Here is a 25,099-nt window from a genome sequence, read left to right as displayed (position 1 = left end):
ACTTTATTATCCTAGTGGAAATCTAAAGTCCTTTACACAATTTTTACGCACCAATTTTTTTTTTTTTATTAATTTGCAGAGCCTTTCTAGATATTCCATTAATGGACCAAAACAACGATTTCCTTTGGATGTGACTACGTACGTATAGGACTAATGTAGGTATATGTGGGACCTATTGTAAGATACGGAGTGCTGTTATGAGAGGCATTAAGGTCCAACCATATAGCCCCATTTATGTGACTATACCTAGGTATTTTCATCCATGATCTGATGAAGCTTTTGAACGAACAAATACCACTACTACATTCCTAAACGTGAATTTTAGTGGTTATTTTTAGAACTGAAATGTTCTGAATTAACCTTCAAATATGTTATGATGAAGACCCACAATAAAACCTAACAATTAAGTTCTAAGAAACCAAAACTCGTGATTGTCTTGAAAATTCAGAAAAGCGGAACTAATTTCCAACAAACTAAATGTTATTGTAGATAATCCTTAGGCTCTCTGATTTCACAGTCATATAAGGTTTTTTACTAATTATGTGCCAGCTACAGATCCTGTATATCATCATGATTTATACATATCGCTTAGATACGTCACCAGTTTTCAGAAAGTTATGTCATACTCCAAAGAGAAAATCAAGAATTCACTTGACAAACACATACTTCCTTCCGAAACATGATGATGTCTTACATATATTTTGGCGTCCAATGCTGTTTCTATGCCAATTTGCTTTCAAAGCGACAATTTGTTCGGTAAATAAGAAATACAAAATCATACGCACCATAATCATACGTGTTTTGCATTCATCTCTGTTATTTGTTTATTGTAACTCAAAGGGGATCATTTTGACGTAATACTTTTGAAATATTCCTTAACTTATTGAATGCTCAAAACGTGGATCGACGTGAGACACATTTTTTATTTGCCTACGGCATACGTACGACAAGTTAGAATAGTTATACAATTTTCTTTCTCAAGTTGTCTCTACTTTTGTACACGAATGCGTGTAAAATATACTATGTCGGATAGTGACCAAAATATTATACCACTGCACTTTACTAATCAAAATCACATAAGGGTAGTTTAAATTAGCTTAGTTCAAATTAACGTTCAAAATATTAATGAGCTTGTCATTGAGTCATTAGTCTCTCCAATCCTTTCATGTCTACGATACCCGGGGAATTTGAAAGAAAATATGAATCATTAGCTGCAAAAACTATAGAAACGTGTTCTGTGATCCAATCGCGTCTCATTTATATTCACTTATTTTTTTCATGCTGAGAAAATGATAGTTGCTCTGTATATCTAATCAAGCGAACAACGTGTCAGGTTTTGCCGGAATATAAATTAGTTTGTTACGAATTTGTTACACTTATTTTATAAAAAAAATATTAAAGAAAGAACATAATTATTGCACTCAAATTATGGTATTTAAAAGAATAAAAACTTATTATTAAGTTTTGCAGCCTAAAGAATATCTGCCTTTTGAATCAACTGAACTAAATTAGGACATAGACACATCAGCCCTTCCCCAGCTCAGAAACCACTTCCAGCACTAAAAGAAGATTATGTAAAGAATGCAACTGGGTTACAGCTGGGTTAAGTTAATAAAAAGGTTCAAAGAAGGGAGCTATTTTTTATCGCCGAAGCGAGAAAAGCGAAGTAGCAGTACAAAGGTAAGTTTATGAAGCAGTTTTGCATTTACCACTCCTAGTTTGCACTTTGCTTTCTGTCACACCTCTTACTTTTATTACACTTTTTGCCTTTGATCTGAAACTTAAAACTTGATTTTCAATTAAAAGTACCTACTACCTACCTACTTTAAGACGCATGTTTTCCCCTTCTATTATTATTTCTGTATTATATGTCTAATTTTAAGTGTGTGTATGCGCCTTTTGTTGCGCAATCAAATTTATTTTATTTCTTTCTTTACTATTTTTATTAAAAAGTATTACAAAAGCTAGCTTAAGAACAACCGTAATAAATCATACAGGTTGTTCCCCAATACAGACTTTTCATTAAAAATATTCCCGGAATATTCAATGAATATTAATGATTTCGTTCCGTCACTGTTACGTTAATTTTGTCAGTTTTGTTCGTAAAATTAACGAACTTGGGGATATTACCGTCTATTTACATTTCTCGGATCACGTTTCATCCATCATGTTTATCAAGGAAAATTGTATTAAATACAACCGCTATATAGATTTGACTTCACGGAAAATCAAAATGAAATATTATCTGTACCTACAACATAATCGATTTTATATACATACACAAAAACCTAATCAATTACTGAACGAAACATTTTTTTAAATAGTAGAATTAGAAGCCCCAAAGCAATAAAGGGGTTATACAATGTTCGGCCTTGACCACCAAACTATTACAACCAAATCAGCAATCAAAAATTTACTACAACAATAGAACCTGTACCTATAACTCTAGCTAAACGGTACCATCTAACAATTAAATAAATTGCTGCTATTGAAAATTGATGGCGTGGCCTTTGTTACTAGCGACCCTACAATATTGTGTACAGCCATTAATAATTTGGGCTACACCATTAGCCCATCGGGCGCTCAGCAAACTTCATAATAAATCATCATTTTTCACCGCACCCTGTATAACTAGGGCTGTCAGACTTAATCTTATATTAGTATTGACAGACTTCATTTTCAATGAGAAATAACGTTTAATAATGAAATGTTGTTGATTTACTGATCAGTAATAAAGATTTTCGATCTCTCAAAGTATCTTGTGATTTAATTTAATAATTTCGTAATCTTTTGTCCGCGTATTAATAAACTTCGAGAACTTTTAAGTGAGACAGCTGCTAATTATAATTTGAAGGTTGTTTTAAGAATTAATTAGAATTGAACTTTGGACGAACTTGAGGTGTATTTCAGGTATTTTTATTTTACTATCTCTGATTTTTCTGTGCCTTAATGAATTTACGGCCTAAACGATCGATTAAATTGACTAGACATTCTATCAGGTCGGTACGTATTGTTCATTAAATATTGATTTAATATTGAAGATTGTGCGAAGTTATTGTGGGTTTAGAGGCCGCCTAAAAATTAATAAACAGTGTAACAAAGAAATGTGCTGTCAACGAACAATATAAGTTTAAAAAAATACTATAGCGGGAGATAAAAGTAGGTACATCATATGCAAAAGCTAATTATAACAGGATCTTGCAAAACGACAGCCCTACACTCGATGTCCCCGACAATGTACGGCGACCAATGTTGGTACAACCGAATATTTTTACAAGCAAAAACTTTGCAAATACATTTTTATATTGGATCTAGCGACTCGCTTGTGGCTGTCAAGAAGATTAATGCTGCTTCACGTTTAGTGGAAGTCTTGAATGAATCGAGAGAAAATTTCGTCGATGAAACTCATTTTTTACTCAAATAATTCAAATTAAAGTATTCGAAAAATGTTAAAAAAAATACCTTAAGTATGGTCTGACGGTTTTTTGGTGCAGTTCAGTTGGTTAGTCATTTGCACAAAAAAAATGGTACCTGCCTAAGTAATTTATAAAATAAATTAAAATTTACATGGATTTTTAAGTTAAGTTTCTATTTCAATAAATAATTTTCTTCGATTTTACCACAGCAAAAAGCCGTATGAATCAATAAGGAATCAGGCTACTGCGCTTCTAAACGTTCAGCTAACACTCCAGTGCCGATGCATTAACATCTGATGCTATTGTGCTATCGAGTGCCGTTTCATCTTGTATCGATCCTTCTTAGCTCGAGCTTAATGGCTCACTCGAGTCACAGACCAGTTTAAATTGTCTCGATTTCATCTCGATTCTACGATGTTTTGGTCGAAGTAGATCATTATACTCCTATTATTCGTCATAGTTTAAGTACCTACTGGAAAAAAATTAAGATATGGCGCAATGATAGAAATAATTTTGTTTTTTTCAAATCACTGTTATTTTCGTCTGGTTAAGCTTCCTTATCTTTACTTGTAGATTGAATTTTAAGTAGGCACTTATCAATCTCAATCGCTTTTGAGACGCGTTAAAGGCCAAGAATGTTTTATCATACTCTTTATAAAATAATTAGTTTCCGCTAGCGGTTTAAATTGACCTAGAAGATTCATAGCGCATTCAAACGACGAAACTTATCAGCTTTATAGTGTTAGTAAGGATATGTTTTAAAACTCATCATCACTTCGTAAGTACGAGTATATGACGCTCATAAAGATCCAAAGATTTCAAATCAAAAATCAAATATGTTACAAAGCAGTACAAAGAATCCATCAAAAAAAGCGTGTAAAATCAAATAGATATGAACCATTTTGGTGCACAACTAGTTTCAATCAACGGGCTCTATAATTATGGGTCAGACGATGATAAATTAAAACAGAACCAATTAAGCTTTTATCTCTAACATAATGGTTAAGACGATCATTCTGAATATATGAAAATATAACGTGAAACCTATTCTTTCACCTAGAAATTAATGTAGTTAATGTAGTTGTAGAAATTAATGTAATTAATGTAGTTTTCAAAAAGAAATTAGTCCAATCACATATCGATCGTTTAATAGATTCAACAAATGAATTTGATAGACAACCACTTATTCACAACACTTTTACTAAGCTATCGGTCACATACACTGTACCTCCTCGCCATCAGACTTTCAGCGTGAGGGAATAAAGCGCTCACCTGTCTACGTACGTAACAATGTCCTACAGACAAACTTCAAAACATTTTCGTACATAATTGAATTAAGCGAAAATAAAACAAGCGCGTGAACCACTCAGACTTACAAAACCTAGATACTATACCCTTATAAATTCAGATAAATGATAGCTAGGTCGACAGTCACCATTAAGTTCGGTGGCATAAAAAATATAAAAGATACAGCGAACGACTTGAGTGGTATAAAACAGTGACAAATTATTGCGCCACCATTTTTTCTAGACCGTTCATTTATACTTGATTGCACTCTCTTTCTTAGGCACCTATTGTTTTACTTGTTTTCTGTGATTAAGTGTATACTTTGATTGCTTATATTTTTGTTATTGTTATTTTTATCTAAACTTATATTATTTATCTAAGTTAAGTTATATTTTTTATCTAAGTTTATATTATTTTTTGGTTTGGTCGTAGCTATATCGTTGTACAATCACTTTCAATTACTGGGTTAGTGAAGTGAAAATAGTTATAGTCATTTATTTGGTCAAAATTCTTTTAATGTGTTAGTTTGCCTCTTCTTTACCTTTAGGGTCAATTCCCACTGAAAGAGCAGCGGCCGGCAGCGGCCGTAAGAGCACGGAAAATGTAAGAGCGCGGCGCGGTGCGGCGCCGCGCGGCCCGCCGCGCTCGCTCTCAATCCCTTGTATTTTCGGCCGCTGCCGGCCGCTGCTCTTTCAGTGGGAATTGACCCTTAAGATTATAGTCGTAAAAATAGATTTTTGCACTGTTGTTTTTGTACAGGAATTTATCACAGAAAGTCAAGTAAAGTAACAGAGTATTAAATCTTAAACTTCTTCCTGACTTCAAACTGCAACAAAAGAGGTGAATCACAGCAGCATTTATTTGCGAAAAAGATTAATATTAATAAGTACCTTCTAGGTAATACTCCTGACCACTCCATTCCTCTGGGAAAATTACTTAGAGCAGTATTGTTCAAGTTGCACAGAAAATGCATTTATATAATTTTGTCTGAAGATTCTGGGAAATTTGCAATTTAAGTGAACATAATCATACGTTTTGTGAAAATGCGAAAAGCTATTTTGTCCTGCGAACATTTTTAACACTTAAGTGTAGATTTAAAATAAAAACATAACCCTTTTGGCAGTCGAGTAAAAACAAGCAGATTTTAAATAATATAAATACTACTTGTATTACATTCAAGCTTGTTTAAATTTACTATTGTAACTTAAATTTCTCTGGTTAACATCGCATTCACAAAATATTCTAATTTATTTAATGACGAATTGAAAAGCTAGTCCCATAGAAGCATGATAGGACTTATCCAAGATACTGTATAAACATAACATTATAATTTGAACCATATTGCTTCAGTTCTATGAAAATAAAATTGTCATTAAAAAACTTCTTACCCGAATTAACACACTACATGAAACTTTAAAACAACACCCATTAAGTAAAAACTAAACCATACAATATTTTGGGCGATGTGACAAACAATTTTTTAAGCCTATAGTTAATTTGAATGTACTACACAAAGCTGCTACACGCGACGTCAAACAGAATAGTTAAATTGTTACATTTGAAATAACCTGGTATTTTATTGTGAAGAAATAAACTAGTTCACACCAACAATTTTCTTGGTTCTTACGTTAATAAAATACATAAGAAAAGTCCTTGAAAGAGCTTTGAAGAAACAGTATGTACTTAGTTTCTCAAGTAGTGAAAAGTATGCCTTTGTTTTTCTTGTCTACGTCAACGTATGTATTGTGAACTATAGACCATGCTTTTTTTAAATTTTAAGCTACGATATTAAAAGCATACTATAGTCTATAGATAAGGGACTAATTTATTATTATCGAAGTTTGCAAATTATTCCAGATTTGTATCACAATTTCAAATTATTCAAAGTTAAAATCAATGTTTAATTGAGCAACATAATAATAAACAGATTTGAAAACTTCAACAGTTAATTAATTCAGTGCAAATTGAAACTAATCACACAGAGATTACGTACTGTTGAATATTTATACTACATCGCAAGTTTATTAAAATTCTAATAGCGTAGAACTTTCTAGAAATTATCTTGAAGGTGAAGAACGAAGACTTTTCAAACTGTGTGTGCATGATTTATAAACCTTTAATAAAGTAACAGACATTAAAGTTCAAATGAGGCTCGAACCTTTTTAATAATTCACGCCCGAGTCTCCGTTGCAACAAAGTATAAATCATAATAAGAGCAATTGAAATTGATCTTATTTGTGTGCCAATAAGGTGCTAAATTGCTTGCAGTGTTTTTTGCTCTTAAGACGTTTCAATGGTGTAAGTTGCTAAGTGTATTTATGATACACAAGTTTTCTGTTATTAAAACTGTTTGCTGAAACACAGTTGAATAGTTTCATATTTTTATTTTTATACAGCAGCTCTGCGGGTTCATTAGTATAAGAATGGATGGAAATATTTCAAATTGCTCTCACTTTTTCTCTGTTTAATGAAAATAAATGATATAGCATTCCGTTGAAGATTATACGAGGTCAGAATAATGAGATACGGTTAATAAGTGTAATAATGAAAGCGTAGTTAATCCAACTCTGTTTGCTAAAAAATCAACATGACTTTTATATTTTTTGTTTTTTACGTACCTATCACTGGGAAGCAGTGGATGCTAGTGGTTGCTAAAGATCGAGCAGTCGCGATGCTTGGGGGAGTTGTTTGTCGAGCATTGGACGTCTATCGGCTGACACTACCTACAAGTTATTTTATGCTTAAGTAAAAAGCTTATTACACTTGACTAAATCTAGTAGCGTAATTAGGTTTGTCTAATTCGATTTCTAAATGATTTAATGAAACCTACCTTCCTAAATGCGATTACATTTGTCTGAATTTAGTGACTGAATCATTTAGACGACTGAATTTAGTCGAGTGTAATAAGCCCTTTAGTCTGTTTCATATAAAAAAAAAAAACTAAAACAAACACAGTCCAAAATAAAAACAATACCTTTTAAAAACAAACAAACGTTTTTATCACTTCCCTGTCCACTATACAATTACAAATATTCCCCATTCCCCTGTTAGTTAGTGGTATTAATCGAGCGATTATCGGTGAGCGTCGTCAGCTGGCGGTCAGGACAGATAGATGACAGTCATTACCGCGGTTCCGTACACCGGTGGTTATACGGGCTCGAGGCCTAGTTAGCACGTGTAATTAATAAGTGGTCTCTATTTTTGTTTGTTTATTTGTTTTATATTATTGTGTTTTTTTTTTGTTGATAATTTAAGGAGTATGTTGTCTGTTTTAACGAGGTTCAAGCAATTTTTGAGATTTTCAATAATTATTATTTATACCACGCCTTTTATTGTTGTGAGTATTTCCTTAAGTTCCAGAATTAAATGTGTCTTGACCCTTTCCATGAATGATTTAAACCGTATCAAAATTTTTTTTACTAGCCTCTGCTGTCCCACTGCTGGGCAAAGGCCTCCCCCATAGCCTTCCATTTTTCTCTGTCATCGCTGTTTGTGGCCAGTCCGAGAGGAAGCTGTCCAAAACTTCTCTCCAGCGTTTTCTTGGTCTATCTCTCGGTCACCTCACTATATTTTAATAAATAATCATATAACACTGACTAACAGTACACATATCCGACTTTCAAAATGCAGGTTCACAATATTGAGTAATCACCATGCAACAGCGACGTCTAATACATCTTAGAGTATCATTAGCTAAATATTGTACTAAGTGAGTACAATATTCAACAACCACTTAGCTCAGTTGGGAAAGCTGATGTATGTAACGTATTCCATTATCCAATACCTAGGTATATAGTAACACTCTTGCTCTAAAGTGTTATTTGTGATAGACATAGGTAACTATATAATGCTGGTTGTTTTTCTGAGGTTTCACTCGCGTCAGGAACAGCTTCACGTACTTGGATAAAATATAGCCTATGTTACTTGAGAAGAGTGTAGCTTTCTAACAATGAAAGAATTTTTCAAATCGGATTAGTAGTTTCAGAGTTTTAAGTGCACAAAAAACAATCAAACAAAAATGTAGCCTTTTTATTCTATTTACAAAAAAACTACACAAATAAACAAACTAAAAGTCCAATTATTACACCGGAAAATAGTTCAGAAGAAATTTTCAATAACTATTTCTTTTTATAAAGAAAAATTAAATGAAAAAGTTAAATGAAATGTAAACTTTTCAGTTGTTGTTTGATTTCCAGTGAAAGAGTTCGATTCGATAGTTCATTACCATTTTTGCGAAATCGAAAAATATTATTCCATTTCATTCGTACTAAAGTTATCAAAACAAAATCAAATATATTTTAAAATGAATGAATATTCAGCAATCTTGAGATTACAGTGCGTCTTCTAGCGTTCTATCTTTGCCACCCCTATCCGATATACTCGTATCACCCAATCCGGACACTACGAGTGTCTCAGTCGTGTGCAATTTATGTGCTAAGCAGTGCACATTAAAATTTATAACGCCCCCTAAACTTCCAATATGGCGGACAAAAATAAAAAGATCCTTTATCCTTGGCAAATAACATCAAAGTTATTTATAGTGTCTAGTCGTTCCATTAGAGTTTCAGCAATTTTTAAACTAAACAAACTTTTGCAACGGTCCAGATTAAATCTGCAAGTGTTTTTAAATTGAATTAAATTTTTGGTTTCATTAAAAGTTTTTCTATTTGAGATCAACAATGGGCAGCGTTTTCAATTATGAGAATGTTTTAAAGCGTATAAAGTTAAACAGTAAGAAGTGCTCTTGGCTATGTAACGATCGTTCTGTGGTAGGTGACACATCAAACAAGTTGCTCTACTTGCCATAATTTTGTGTCGTTTTCAAAGCCGCAAGTAAATTTACTCACTAGTTAAATTATTGCGGTTAGACATCTAGTAATTTCTGTAAATGTTACCTTAAAATAACTCAAGCTAGACTGAAAGCCAAACCCGCAACAGCTGCTTTCAGTTTACAAAATAAAATACTTATAAGTTACCTACCTACTTATCAAAAAGTTTTTTCAGATCATTACTTTTATTTTTCAGGCCTAAAAGGTATTATCATTCTGAAAAATGTATAACCTTGAAGATGATTTGTATTTATAACAGTAAATGCGAACATTTTTCCAAATTAGTTTCGACATTTCTCATTTACCCGCGACACACTAATGAACCATCATTCCACTTCTTCAAGTCGTCAACCGAAATGTTGAATATTTTTTCCCAACATTTTTCATTTTCAAGTCTTGTTATATAAAACGTAGGAGGCATCCCGTGATACTTAATTCGTGCACGGCGACTCATTACACGGCGGACTCAATAGAATATTCTAGAAGCGGCAGACGAAGCGCTCTCCACAACACGGCCGGTTTATTTGTATAGAAATAAGAGAAAAACCGTGAGAGCTCCGCAAAAGTGGGACCTGAATAATTGAAGGCTTTTTATTTGAATGCTGATTGTGCTGCCGTGTTGTTAGGCGGACTCTTAAGAATTTTAGGTGTTTTGTTGTGGTTTTAAAATAATTAGTTTCAAGAAGGAATATTAAAATAATGTAACTAATCAGATAAAGTAAGTTTTAATATTCTATAAATACACCAACAAAATTAAAAATTTTGAAAAACCCCCGACGGTAAAAATCTTATTGAAAAATAATAAACTAACTCAAAACCCCCGACTTAACCCAATTATATAGGAATATCCGTCGGGGGCTGCCATTATACCAGCTAAAGGATTCCTAGTGTCGTGAATACAATTATTGAAGAATTGTAGATGTTTAACGATGACATAAAATACACTCAATTAATTATTGAATTTTCATATAGAAAAGGCAGCCCCCGACGGTTATTCCTATATAATTGGGTTAAGTCGGGGGTTTTGAGTTATTTTATTATTTTTCAATAAGATTTTTACCGTCGGGGGTTTTTCAAAATTTTTAATTTTGCTTAATATTATTTCAGACTTTTTAGAGAGCATATATGAATTATAGTCTATATAATATGTTATTGCAATATTATTTTGCACTGATATTATAGCGCCCGCTAGTGAGTTAATGGTTAATTTTTATTATTTGGGAACATGCATTAAGCACGTACACATTGCTGATGAAAACAGAATTGTAATCAGACGTTTTGATTATATTGCAACATTGTTTGGCACTAATATTGTGGCGCCCCCTAGTGAGTTATAGCCATGACACCTATCTAAGAACATGAACTCATCGAACACAAAACCGTTATTGAAAACCGCATCAAAATCGGATCATTAGTTTAGAAGGTAGGTGGGAACATTACTGTTTTGCACTAAAATTGTGGCGCCCCCTAGTGAGCTACAGCCATGACACCTGTTTAAGAACATGAACTCATGGAACACAAATCCGTTATTGAAAACTGTCTCAAAATCAGATCATTAGTTTAGAAGGTAGGTGGGAACATTACTTTGCTGTTTTGCTCTAATATTGTGGCGCCCTCTAGTGAGTTACAGTCATGACACCTGTCTAAGAACATGAACTCATCGAACACAAACCCTTTATTGAAAACCGCATCAAAATCAGATCATTAGTTTAGAAGATAGGAGGGAACATTACTTTGCACAAACGCACACACAAACACACAAACGCACATCTCTCACCCTAAACGCATATACCTGCCCCGTTCCGTCGTGGGTAAAAAAGTCAATTTCATGTTTTGCATAAAAGACTAACAACTTTATTGATTTTGACGCAATAATAAAAAAAACTTGCTTATTTGTAGCAGTTCTTAGTTAAATCCAACGAAATTCAACAAAACCAACGAAAAAACACAGGCTTGCAGATTACTACCACCACTTAAAATCTACGCGAACCTAATTCCTAAGAAAGTCTTCCGTCTTATCAGAATTTCAATGAAGATACTCCGAACTCGTGTACGAGGGGAGGCGTGTGATTGTCTCATTTACAATTCAAACTATAATGCCCAAAAGGCTTTCACCGTTTTAATTACATTAATTGAATAGCTCTTTGTTAAGTGGTTTCTGTTGTTTTCATTTGGAAAGAACCTGTCAAATGATGTCCCATTTTTAAATTGTATATTAATAGCGTGACAGGTGGAAATGAATTTCATATTTTGGTTCGCTTGAAAGTTTTTCGTTCATACTTATTTATGTAGATGTGACAGGAAAGAGAGTATGTTTTTGTAATGAGCTGGTCTAATTTGTGAGTTATTTTATGACGCGATGTTATTATAACTTTTGGTCTTTGTCAAATATTTGTTCAAGGATCGATTTCCAAATTGAATATGTGTTCTATTCATAATGTTTCAAGCTGACGTAATAGATTTTCGGTGGATGAGTAAGGTTTTTACGCTTAAATTCGTGGGAAAATTTGTCAGGTTTCTACGAACTCGTCAATTGTATTGTTGGGAAATACAATTATTACTGTTCGTGGAATTGTGCTGTGACCCTACACATTTTAACTGTTTTTACTTTTCTTTTTATTTTGGATTATTTTCACTGAACTAGTCGTGACCCAAGAACATATTTTTAAGTAGGGGAGACTGGGGCTGGTAGTGACAGGGGTAGGTTGTTACAGTGGCAACGGTGGCGAAACAGAGAACGCTATACTGACGTCAGAAAGAGACAAATACTCCCGCCGCGACCGGCTACTACACCGCAAGAGCCAGTGGCGCTAACGTGTTTATGTGAGGAGCACGCGCGTGCTGCCATTAAAATCGCAGGTAAGTAAAATTTTGAATTTTTAGTAATTTTGGTCTAAAACCGATGTTCTATACAAATGGAGATGTCTCTGTCGTGTTATTTACGCACTAATTCTTTTGTTTTGTGATGAATCTACGATTTTACAACTATAGTATGTTTCGTTTTCGCTACATAACCTTAAATGCGCAGTTTTGGTGTCGGGGCTAAAAGTGACATTTGCTCGGGGTAGGTTGTGATTTGTCACAACCTGCCCCATAGTATTTCTTGTTGACTGATATATTTTGTGCTACATAATATAATGTTTTTTTTATAGGATGAGGACGTATAAAAGAAAATCTGAGCGTGGCAACATATCTAAAGATGTATACGAACAAGCAGCAGTTATTTTAGACAATTACAATCCTGGCAAGACAATGTCTATTCACGATATTCCATCGATAGTGAATAAAGCTTTACCATCGGCATTGAATCCAGCGAACATTATCAATGGATTTAAAAAGACTGGTATTGCGCCATTTAATAAAGATGTTTTTCAGGATGATGACTTCTTGTCTGCTTTTGTGACGGATAGACCAATCCTCGGACATTCCGATGATACACCAATAGACGAAATGACTAACTCAAACATCGAAAATATCCCTCATACCACAACACTGAACACAGAGGTTGAAATTTCACCTCCACCCCCTCCCCAGTCTCCTACAGAAAGTGCCATGGCAGAACGCGAATACTCCATTTATACTAACCCAGTTGCTGGTTGTAGCAAGGATATAATGCCCAATGAAAATGCCTTTTCTCCCGAGATTGTTCGGCCTTATCCAAAAGCCGCTGCGAGAACAAACAAAATAAAACGAAAACTCGGAAATCAGCTGTTTTAACAGACACTCCCGAAAAAACTGCGTTGGCGCTGGAACAGAGTAAGAAGAAGGAAAATAAGCCTAAAAGTGGAAAGTCTACCAAAGGGCAAAAAACAGGAAAGAAAAATGACCAAGGAAATACCAGTAAAGGAAAGAAAATAAAGGAACAGGAAAGCTTTCTGTACAGAGAAAGGTATTACACGAAAGTGATGAAGAAAGCGAAGAAGACGGTTATTTTGTCTGATTTGTTGTGATCCTTTTGATCCAAAAAAATCTGGTGAGGAATGGGTAGAATGTGTTGTTTGTAAGAATTGGTCACATGTGAAATGTGTTAGGGGTAATATTGTACATTATGTATGTTTGAATTGTGAAAGTGACTGTTCAGACTACAGTGACTGAACTCTGATCTGTTAAGTTTTTCTTTAAGAATCTGATTTTTTTAAGAAAGGTTAATTTTGGTATTTTTATTAATGAGTCATAATACTATTCGTTTTGTTTATTTATACTTATGTTTTGTTAAATACAGAAGTTTATAAGTTTATAGGTCAGAAATTATTCATAAATATTATTTTCACGAGGTGTAAAACCAAAAAAAAAAATTGATTTAAATTTTAGAATATAACATGTTTTTGTGTCCACGAGGAATAAGACTGCTTTAAGCATTATTACTATTGTCATTTAAATTAAGTAAGAACTTAATTGTGATAATTATTTCTAATAAAAACTCTTGTAATACGCTTGTGTTTTGTTGTAACTACTTACCCCTTGTAGTGTCACAACCAGCCCCCAAGGCGGGGTTGAAAGTGACACGTCTCTTTTTTTAGAATTCATTGATTTGTGTCGTTTCTATTTATCTCTTACATAAAATTCATTTTAAATTAAAATCTTGAATAGTTACTTAATCAAACAAACCTGTATTCAAGTAAAACAATCAAATCAATAAAAAATTATAACACTTTGAAATAAAAATGTCACAACCGGCCCCAGTCTCCCCTACTAAGTTTTTTACGTCATAATATCTTCTTTCTAAGTAAAGTCAAAGTCAAAGTCAAAATGATTTATTAAAATAGGCTAATACGATTATAGATAGTTCAACTCAGATTTGCGCGCGGCCCTATGTGTGCGTCGGCTTGTAAATATACAAGTTTCATTCGTGTGACAGTGACGTCGTCCGAGCATGACGTGTTCTCATCGCTTTTTGTTATGGGTACAGTCGTTTACGAAAATGTCTAGTTCTTCACGGAGAAAATGTTTTAAGGAGTCAGGTAGCGTTTCAAAAAGATGAAACAACATTCAAAGCTTTTTATTATTACATTTTACAGTTTATCATTATTTTCTCATAAGGCTTTTCAAATTGACATTGACAGTATCTAAGAAATAAATGAAGTGAAATATCTAAGATGAATTAAATACTCCTTACATATTTTCTAGCTCGGGGTACGCGGACAATAAATAAATGCGTGGACTAAGAATGTAAAAAGACCTATAATTTAGTATAATAATGGAAACAAAATGTGTGGGGAATTTAAAAAAATTATATTGCTTCGCATAATGTCGACCAAAATAAGACGGAAATAATGAAACTCATAAATGAACGTTTAAGTCAAATTGATGAAGGGATGTTGGGTAATACTTGTCGACATGTACAAAAGAAAAAAGAAGAATACTATAGACATTTTGACATGGAGTCAGAATTTATAATTAACATTGGTGAAAGTAGCGAATCCGAAAATTCATCATTTGATTTTTCAAGTAGCGATACAGAATCATTATAAATAAATAAACTAAATTACGTAATAACTGTACTTTAAACAGCCGTATACAACCCCTAAATAACTGTATTTGTACCCGACTGTACCTCTTGTCACGCACACAAAGTCACTGTATATGTACAAGGGTTACCCACACATAGGGCCGCGCGCACGACTGAGTTGAACTTACTATAGCACTTTTTAACGTCAAAATTTTACATGAATGACAGCACCCCCAAAACGCCCCCCTTTCACGACTTCCTAGTGTTATGGCTGGAAAGAAGAAGCGGTGAAGAACAAACTTCCCAGCAACACAGCTGTCTATTACAATTTAATTATTATTAATTTATTTTACAATTATTATACAATTCAATTTCAATTTCATCAATTATTAATTTAAAACACCGAAAAGTACAAAATAAAATAAAGCACTTTTGTTCCACTTCAGAGCTGCCATCTGCGTTTATCTGTGAAATAATCATTAACATTATAATATGCCTTTTTAACAAGAATTTCTTTGATTTTGTTTTTAAAAGAACTGTCCGTTAATTCCAACAGATGAACCGGAATTCTGTTATAAATGCGTACACAAAGCCCCACAAATGAACCGTGCACCTTATGTAGACGATAATTAGGTGCGGTTAACTTATGTTTATTTCTAGTATTAAAATGATGTACGTCGCTGTTTTTACTATATGAATCTAGGTTTTGCCTTACGTATATTATATTGGCATAAATGTATTGAGACGCCACAGTCAGAATACCAATATCCTTAAACCTTTCCCTAAGGGAGGGAAACCTTTCCTTAAGTAGTGGTAGTAACTCTTGGATACTACCGATAAAAAAGGCTGTAGGAAACCTGAACGCAATGACGGTGAACCTCATACCTTCTCTGTGTGAGAAAAGAGGCCTGTAACCACCAGTCAACCAAAAAGGTCAGTGATCCGATAAAAATATACTGACTGATTTTAATTAACGTTCAAAAAGTAATTTATACGAAACAAAATAACTTTTTATACTTTAACATTATACGAAATTCGGTTGATTGAGGATTAATGAGTTGCGAGTAGTAGTGTACAGTCAAATTGAATTAAATTGGTTCGTAAAGAGATTCACGTGTACCATTTAAGTATCAAACTGAATGCATTAAAGTTGATATTATTGATATATTTACTGTGTATTATATACATAGAATTAACTAATACACTATGTCAGTCAATTTTTTTTACATTTGTACTTCTAATAAATCATTATTTATTTAAACTAGTGCAGGACACTTTTTCAGAACATGTTTTATTTATTAAGAAAACCATATCAAATTACATAATACACGTTGAAAACTAGCTATTTAGCTATTGAGCACCAAATGGAAAATGATAATAATATCATTATATCTATATCATGAAGTAGGTACAACATGAAAACCTTTCTTAAGGATTGGAACTTTTTTTCATACACACAGCAATAGGTAGGCACAATCCCCTAATACCTGCTTTCATAAAAAAATGCCTATCAAACTCGAACAGTCATAGTCGTCACAGTCCTACGTGTCACAAGTCCTTCGAGCCACAACCCTCGAGATACTTGACCTGCCCGCTATTTGGGTCAACATTTTAATTAGTCCATACCACAGTTTATTGCTCTCCATGACAATTTTACTGACTACTCTAATAAATTGTATGCATATTTATGACATATCTTCTGTCTTATCTTAGGTTGGATTGACTCATCTTTTGTCGCTGTGATGACGAGTCGTCCTTTTTGTCGCGAATGCAGTGACGAATCGTGTCTCTTTTGTCATGATATGGTGATTGTCATAATGTAATGACGAACCGTCTTCCGTTTGTCATTAATGTTGACTCGTTGGCTGTCATTGGATACACCTTCATTGAACAAAACCTAACTGATATAATTAAGAATACCTAGTGAAACTTTCGAGTCATACATACCTACTTATTTCAGCGTCTTGTAAAACCAAAAGGTAAAGTAGAAGCTAAACTTAGTGTTTACCTTCAGACAAGTTAAACCTCTTTATAATTAAAATATTCCGTACAGGTAAAACTGTGTACTAGAAGTCTGTATGTACTATATAAGTATTCGTGTGTTAGCATACGTGACTGAATTTATGAACTAAGATAAACACTAGCGTGCCTTGAATACAAGCTTACTGTAAACGTAATTTTAGTTCAAATACTTAAATTGCTGATTGAAAATAGAAACGTATTAATTCTTACTTGTTCTTGATATTAGCTTTTGAATAACCGCCTTAATTAATTATTAGATTAATTGACAAATGTTTGCTTATAAATTAACTAACAACCCATTGATAGAGTAATATGATTTTGAAATTCAAAATAACTCGAATTCAAACATCCAAATATATCCATCCATTTCTAAATACGGAATACCTTTTATTATTTTCTCTCTAGCGTACCTTTTGCTATAGAATAATTTCAATATGCCAAATACGGGTTGCTCGTCCATAGAATATACCCACGTCCTACATACCATCTGCCAATAAAACAGTCGAAACGCCACTCATATCTCAACCGGGAGATATTCACAAATTGCATAGAACCAACCGGTTGGCTTGGCCCTGATCTTAGATCATTTAACTAACTGGAGACGCCAGTGATGCGTCACTGTGGTGTCATGCAGATTTGTGCGTCAAGTTTTATGTTTGGGTTTGTTGATTTGAATGTGTGCGTGCTTTTCGATGTGATCGAAAATTCATGCGTGAGCAGTAACTATTTGTTGCGCTGCCTCAACCCCCGCGTGTAAGTTGACATACTTTTTCCCATAGACATTTTAGGTTATTGCAGTTCCGGTTTTTTATATGATCTAAGACCCTGATATGAGATTGAATATAAATAATTCAGGGCTCAGCCGTTCGGCCCATCAAATGTTACACAGCAGTGATTTCAGAGCCGATGTAAGGGATTTTATTAGAAGTTCACGAAACCAATTTCTTTGTATTGTCTTTTAAATATTTTATTTAGACGACTGCGTGGCCTTAATCATTTCTTTGAATTGGTGTAACAGTAGAGGCCTTGACTTTATTATATTTACTTAGAAGACAGGTCTATTTTAATGTTTGTCTGTATTTATGAGCTTTTTTATTTATAGTTGTAGACACACAAGTATTTCCAAAAGCAGAAGAAAAATACCAACTTATAATTAATCTGTTTTGGGCTTATTCCCCACAGAAATAGGCTCATACGTACGTCTTATATTTTTATATTTCTTATATATCTTAAAGGTAACTATTACATGGTAAGAATTCTGGGATTACCTTGGTTGCAACTTATATTGTATGTAGAATAATTAATAAGGGCTTTATTAATAGAAAACGCTGCAATATTAAACACGGTACCTTTATTAGTTCTTAACATGAAATACTTGAGTACTCATTACTTAGTTAAAAAGCTTGCAAATAATCTTTTGCATAAATAATATAACTTAAGGCAATGTTCGCTACCCAGAATTAAAATATTAACAAGAAAAATGAAACGAGATGAAATTCTATGAAATTTTCCACTTTCTTACAACGTGAAGTTTTACTTGAAATATTAATGCAATTAGAAAGTTTAAACAATAGCTTTGCCCTGAAGGTTCTTCACGTCATCTGTTGCCTTTGGCTAACTATATAATTAATTGTAGTTAGATTTGAATGTTCTTTCAATAAATAATGCAGCAATAGATGTATGTAAAAAATAAACCAAATAATGTCAATTTCAAATTGGCTTTAAAACATGTTTTGTAATACATATACCAATTTAGGTAGGTATACTTATGTACGAAAAAATAAATTAAGAGAGCTTGCTGCAAATAATGAGGTGTCATTAAAAATGTGTAAGAAATCTTTTTTCAATTTATTTGAGAATTCTTATACTCAGGCCCGCCGTAAGCGGGCGTGCAGCGCGTGCACCGCACGCGGGCGGCACGTCCTAGGGGGCGGCAAATCGAGCGACCTATCACGTAATATTAAAAAAATACAATATCTTTTTACCAATTATTAGATTTCAATATTTCCGAACACAGCAATAGCGCTAAGAATATAACTTACACTGCCGGTTTCAGTTACATCTGTTGATCATTTTTAAAATTAAAAATTATTAAAAAAGATTTAAGATCAACCATTAGCGTAGCGTGGGGGGAGAGAGCAAATGCCCTGGGCGGCACTATTTAGGGGGCGGCAAAATTAACCCATAATTACATAATAAAAATATTTTTACTGAAAATAGATGACTAGATTAGCAATAAAATTTCAGAAAAAGCCGCCCTCGCTTTGGTCGTCCCCTATCAATTTTGACGGGTTCATCCTTTGCATCCCCAAAAAAATTCGCGCTCGCTGCGCTCGCGCCTCCATGTCAGATATCGCAGTCAGTAGCGATTTTAGGGTAGGGCGCGGTTGGGCGACGGCCCAGGGCGCCGGATATAAGGGGCGCCGCAGGCGCCCCCAACCAATCCTTGATCAGATGTTACTCCTATTTTTGTTTTAAATTTCATCAAAGATTGCAACTTACAAGAACTGTACCCAAATGAATGGATAGCATCAGGGCCATCTTAACCAATGGTGCAGCGTGCGCGAATAGCCCGGGCGCCGCGGGCTCAGGGGCGCCGAAGCGAATTTGTGTTTAATTCCGCGTTAAATTTGAGAAATTCTCGATGAAACACTACTTTTATGTCCCAAAACTCAAAATTTTTCGCGCTCGCTGCGCTCGCGGTATCCTTACTTGACCGCTTCAATTTTTTATCACATATAGCTTTTAATGCCCTAGTGGCCTAGTGGGCAAAGAACCAACCTCTCGAGTATGAGGGCGCGGGTTCGATCCCAGGTCAGGCAAGTACCAATGCAACTTTTCTAAGTTTGTATGTACTTTCTAAGTATATCTTAGACACCAATGACTGTGTTTCGGATGGCACGTTAAACTGTAGGTCCCGGCTGTCATTGAACATCCTTGGCAGTCGTTACGGGTAGTCAGAAGCCAGTAAGTCTGACACCAGTCTAACCAAGGGGTATTGGGTTGCCCGGGTAACTGGGTTGAGGAGGTCAGGCAGGGCAGTCGCTCCTTGTAAAAGCACTGGTACTCAGCTACATCCGGTTAGACTGGAAGCCGACCCCAACATAGTTTGGGAAAAAGGCTCGGAGGATGAGCTTTTAATGTCCCAATACTCAAAAAAATTCGCGCTCCCTTCGCTCGCGGCTTCTTTACTTCACAGTCGCTTTTTATTATATATGTTTAGGACTTTTAGTGATCCAAAACTCAAACATTTTCGGGCTTGCTTCACTTTACAGTTGTTTTTATTTTTCAAGATTTTTTTAGCTACCCTAGCAAAAAGGGAGCGTCGTTTTTAAGTTCTTTTATTAATAAGAAAGTAACTTCTAGTTTCCATATGAACTTTCTTATTTACGGTACTACTTTAAGTCCCAAAATTTTAATACATAGGCGCCATCATCAACAAAAAGTTATGTACGTTTGGAAAAAAATTTAAGTAATTTTTGTTTTGAGTTCTAAAATATAACAAAAATTTCGCTCTCGCTTCGCTCGCGCAATCAGAAGACGTGTTCCTGTGTTTTTGCATTCATCAACCAGCAATAACTTATGTACGATTGGGCTACATTTTACGTAATTTTTGCTTCGACTTCATCATCCTCCGAGCCTTTTCCCAAACTATGTTGGGGTCGGCTTCCAGGCTAACCTTCTTTTTCTGTCTAATCAGTCTAATCTTTTTGTTTCGACTTGTTAACTATTTAAAAATTTTCGCGCTCGCTTCGCTCGCGCAATCGGTAACTACATGCGTCTCTGTTTTTCGTATGGGTTTGAATTGCAGTTGGAGGGCGCCGTAGAAATCTCGCCTAGGGCGCTGGTAGAGTAAAAACCGGCACTGATCGCAATTTATCTTTGTTTAATTGTTGAGGCATTCAATTCTGAAAAATCATTTTTCGCTCACGTCCGTTATAGCTTTTTGTTCACTTTGGCTTTTTATTATATGTTTACTTCATGAAAACTCTAAGGAAAAATTCGCCCTCGCTTCGCTCGCGGCTTCATGTACATTTGCACTTCATTTCTGTGCATATCTTACTTTTTGACTTTGCTTTGTTAATTTACAGTGGTTTTTATTTGTTTTGTGTCCTTAGACTAAAAAAATTTCGCGCTCGCTTCGCTCGCGCTTCCTTTCATATGAAATGTGTCTCATGCGTTAACTTTTTAAACGGAAAACCCACCAAAAACCATAAATAACATATTTTACTGAAATTAAACATTGCTATATATATTTACGTTCGTTAGTTTAAGTTACCCATAATCTGTTCTAAGCACTTTGATATACAATATGTAGGTACCTACCCATTAATCACAATCTTTCAATACATGGGGGCCACTTGGGTAATGATTGCACTGCATTGATGCCCTAAGCAATTGCTTAGTCTGCTAATGGGCTAATCCAGGACTTCTTAGGTTACTCTAAGACTTAGAGCATTTCAAGTAAATAAAAAGTTATGTGTAATATATGTTATGTACCTATTGCAATATTTATGTATCCAGAAGGAAGTGCGTTTTTTGCAATCAGAGCGGTGCATGTACATATTTTTTTCTGTTGGAAAAGTAAGATGGATATGAATAGGCGGGGGGGTCCGGACCCCCTGGACCCCTATATATTTTTTGTCAAAACCCAGTATAATATGTAGTCGTAGGGCGGCATAATCGGTTTTGCACGCGGGCGAACAAACAGCTAGCGGCCGGCCTGCTTATACTAACAAGCTCGATATTTTATTTTATCATCTTGCTGATTGCTGACAACATTTATAATTTCAAATATATTTATTTTGTACTTGAACGCATATATTTTGTATATGACAATAACTTTCATTCAATTAATTCAATATAACCAATTGAATTTAACATCCAAATTAATAGTACTACACCGGTCTCAATTTACACGGGGTCCAGTTACATCAAATATTGGATCAGTAACTCAGAACCACGTTATTAGCGACACAGGCCGCAATATTGTATCTCACAGTTATTGAATCTTGGCAACAGCTGGCAATTTACGTAGTTTTCTCTCACTAATATAGAAATTTCTACGAAACATAATATCTGTTTGGCAGCCGGTGCGAGTCGATGTAAGCCTTCAAATGGTCTACCAAGTTAATATTCAAAGGAGAACCAATAAGCTGATCTTTAGTATTTTTGCTAGAAATTTAGTATCGTAGTATTAAGATTCTTTCGACAAGCAATAAGTACCTACAGGAATCTTGGCGTAGGTACTGCGAGTATTCTGATGATGATGATGTTTAAAGAGACTGGAAGCCGACTTCAACATTGGCAAAGATCTAAGCAGATGATGATATAAATCACATCGCTACAAAAAAATGGGGCCTTAAAATTATTTACTTCGCGTGTCACCTCATTAATGAACTCACCCTTAACTAAAAGGTAATTTGCTAAATAGTATGTACGTCATACTAGCTTGACATGTAAATGTACAACATGAATAATGTATCCAGAACAAAATATTCGCGCTCAGGTGAAGGTTGTATGGAAGCTAAAACTGTGCCTTTTTAGGCTACGACGCTACGTCAATGTTTGCGTAGCTGCTACGATCGTAGCCGTGCTACGAGATGGCTACAAGATGTTCGCTACGTATTGCGAGACGAGAAAATTCCATGTGATTTTTGAATAAATATGTATCATATTTTTGTAGAAGGCTGTGTAAATATACCTGAGTTATGCTTGCTTTGTTCAGCATTTTATTAGAGCGCTTATTTGACTGATATTCTGTTTAAGTATCATTTGTTTTCCAAAAAACTCAATAAAGTCAATAATTAAAATTCCTTCAACAAAATCCCTTACAACAGCAATTACCTAAAACCTCATTATCGAACACTCAAGCAAAGTTCATTATATCTCATCGCCCTCATTATCTCACTAAGTGAACTCTAACTTCAGATAACCTCGGGCAAATTTACCTAAAGTGCTTTTATAGTATTAAAATTGCGTCAGTACTGCACCGTACATAATGTAATAATGTTTTAGTAAAGCACCCTCACACTGCAATCTTTTAGTCGGCCGATAAATTGGGCTTGTAAGTCAGTATGAAGATGAATGGTACAAAGCGGAATGGGAAAATGCACATTGCAAAGATCAGATATTTTTTTAACGACGTCAAAAATCATCAAATGTCCCGCTGTGGGTTAGCAGCGATGAGGGAGTGTCAGCCTCTTACTCAATAAAAACCGTCGTGTTCCATCGTAGGCCTTTTATGTACCAGGGCCGCGGTAACTCTTTCGAACAATTCCGTAGTAGATCAGATATTTAGCCGATAACACGACTGATACCTTTAAATCAGAATTGCTTAAAAAAAAAGTGTTGCTTCTACTTCTGTAAAGTGTTTACTGTGTACATAAATGGTTAAATAAAATGAAGTTGTCAACTGTCGGCCAACTATTAAGTTTGCAGTGTGCGGATACTCTAAAAGGTGTGAGCACACTCGCATTAGTGAGAGAGCTTCCCCGCATATAATAAAATGAAACAGTGAAAAAATTCACGCTCGAGCACTTTGCTGTAATGTTTCAGTGTTCACGTGTGGAAGATGGGTTGTTGTTACGTTGTTACGGCTGAATGGCTTTCAAATTTTCAGTTTTGGTACTATGTATTTTTAGATAAACTACATGTTCGGTAGTGGTTTTAAAAAAAAGGTTGATATAAAAATTTGGATAGACCATTAAGGCCCGGTTGCACTAGTTACCAAAAAAACTGTGAGATAGTTAGTGTTATCAGCCAGATAAAGGCTTCTTATAATTTCTGCCAAATGTTGCTTTCCAGATTGTTTAATTCCAGACATGTGAAACTACTGTTAGATAAGTTCCTGATAGGCTATACATATTATATCTATTATAATAAAACTACTACTATTATAATATAACTTTATCAGTAACCAATGGAACTGGCCATAAAACTTGCTTTTCAAGGAATAGACGTTGGGCTCTATGTATACAATAGCAAAATATTCATGACGTCTTCGAATCCATTCACAAACATACATAGATTCTATTGTGCTAGATTCGTCTCCCGAACAACGTCACAGCTATTCCAAACCTAGACTCTTCACATTTGCGTAGGTGTTAGGATTTTGAATTGTATACCTAGATATGTCTCTGCCATCCATTAGAATGTTGCCCCAAAAATATGTAAATCTAGATACCACCATTTTCTTTCTAACATATTTATTTTCTAATTTTAAGAAGAGTAGATAAGAGTGTAGTCACTTGCATGAATACGGTTGAAAGAATGATATATTTTTAAACTAGTCGGCGATTAGACAGCTGAATAGCTAGCACGAGTAACGTACGAATGTTAACTGTATAAAATAACAAAATTAATATAAAATAAGGCAACATAAATATAGAATTTAATTATTTCATAAACCTTAAATCATTCTTAAAGTAACATTTCGTAAAATGCTTTATAAATAGACTATAGTATTGTATATAAATACACACATACATTATGTATAGAATATGGTACAGTATAAGCTACGCTGAAATCCACAGTGATATTGTACACGTGTACACCGTTACACGAGGCATTCTCTATACCTGTTGAATAATCAAGCTGAATATGTGTAGCAGTTTACCTATAAAATTAATTTAATTTTACGTTATTTTAGTTTTAACGCATTCAATCATATCAATCGTATGTTATGAAAGTGAATAATGACCACTATGGTCTAAAGTTTGGTATAATGACCTAGCCTTCCAGGTGGGGAAATGTCACTGTCAAAAGACAATCTTTTTTATATGGGTTCATAAGTATAATTTTTTATTTACCCAATACGAACTTTATTAACAATCCTTTTGCTTTCTCTCAATATGTCAGATTTTTTAACAAGCTGCTCATTCAACAGTCCATATATTATTGGGCTTAACGAAAGTTTCGTTGTTTCTGCCTAAACCTTTATAACAGAAATTCAGTACATCTATACTAATATTATAAAGCTGAAGAGTTTGTTTGTTTGTTTGAACGCGCTAATCTCAGGATCTACTGGTCCGATTTGAAAATTTCTAGTTCGTTAGATAGCCCATTTATCGAGGAAGGCATAAGGCTACTTTTTA

At 34.4% G+C, this 25,099-nt stretch overlaps 1 long non-coding RNA gene across 1 annotated transcript; it reads left to right on the top strand.

The window, feature by feature from the left end:
* The first annotated feature begins 12,199 nt into the window (after positions 1–12,199).
* On the top strand, positions 12,200–13,963 carry LOC126054802 (uncharacterized). Its single transcript, XR_010276436.1, has 2 exons — positions 12,200–12,391; positions 12,685–13,963. It is a non-coding gene; the product is annotated as an uncharacterized LOC126054802 (long non-coding RNA).
* The last annotated feature ends 11,136 nt before the right edge of the window (positions 13,964–25,099 follow it).

This window comes from Helicoverpa armigera, chromosome 4 (genome assembly GCF_030705265.1).
Source record: "Helicoverpa armigera isolate CAAS_96S chromosome 4, ASM3070526v1, whole genome shotgun sequence".
Lineage (NCBI taxonomy): Eukaryota > Metazoa > Arthropoda > Insecta > Lepidoptera > Noctuidae > Helicoverpa > Helicoverpa armigera.
The sequence above is the reverse complement of the archived record's forward strand: the minus strand, read 5'-3'. Positions and strand labels throughout refer to the sequence as shown.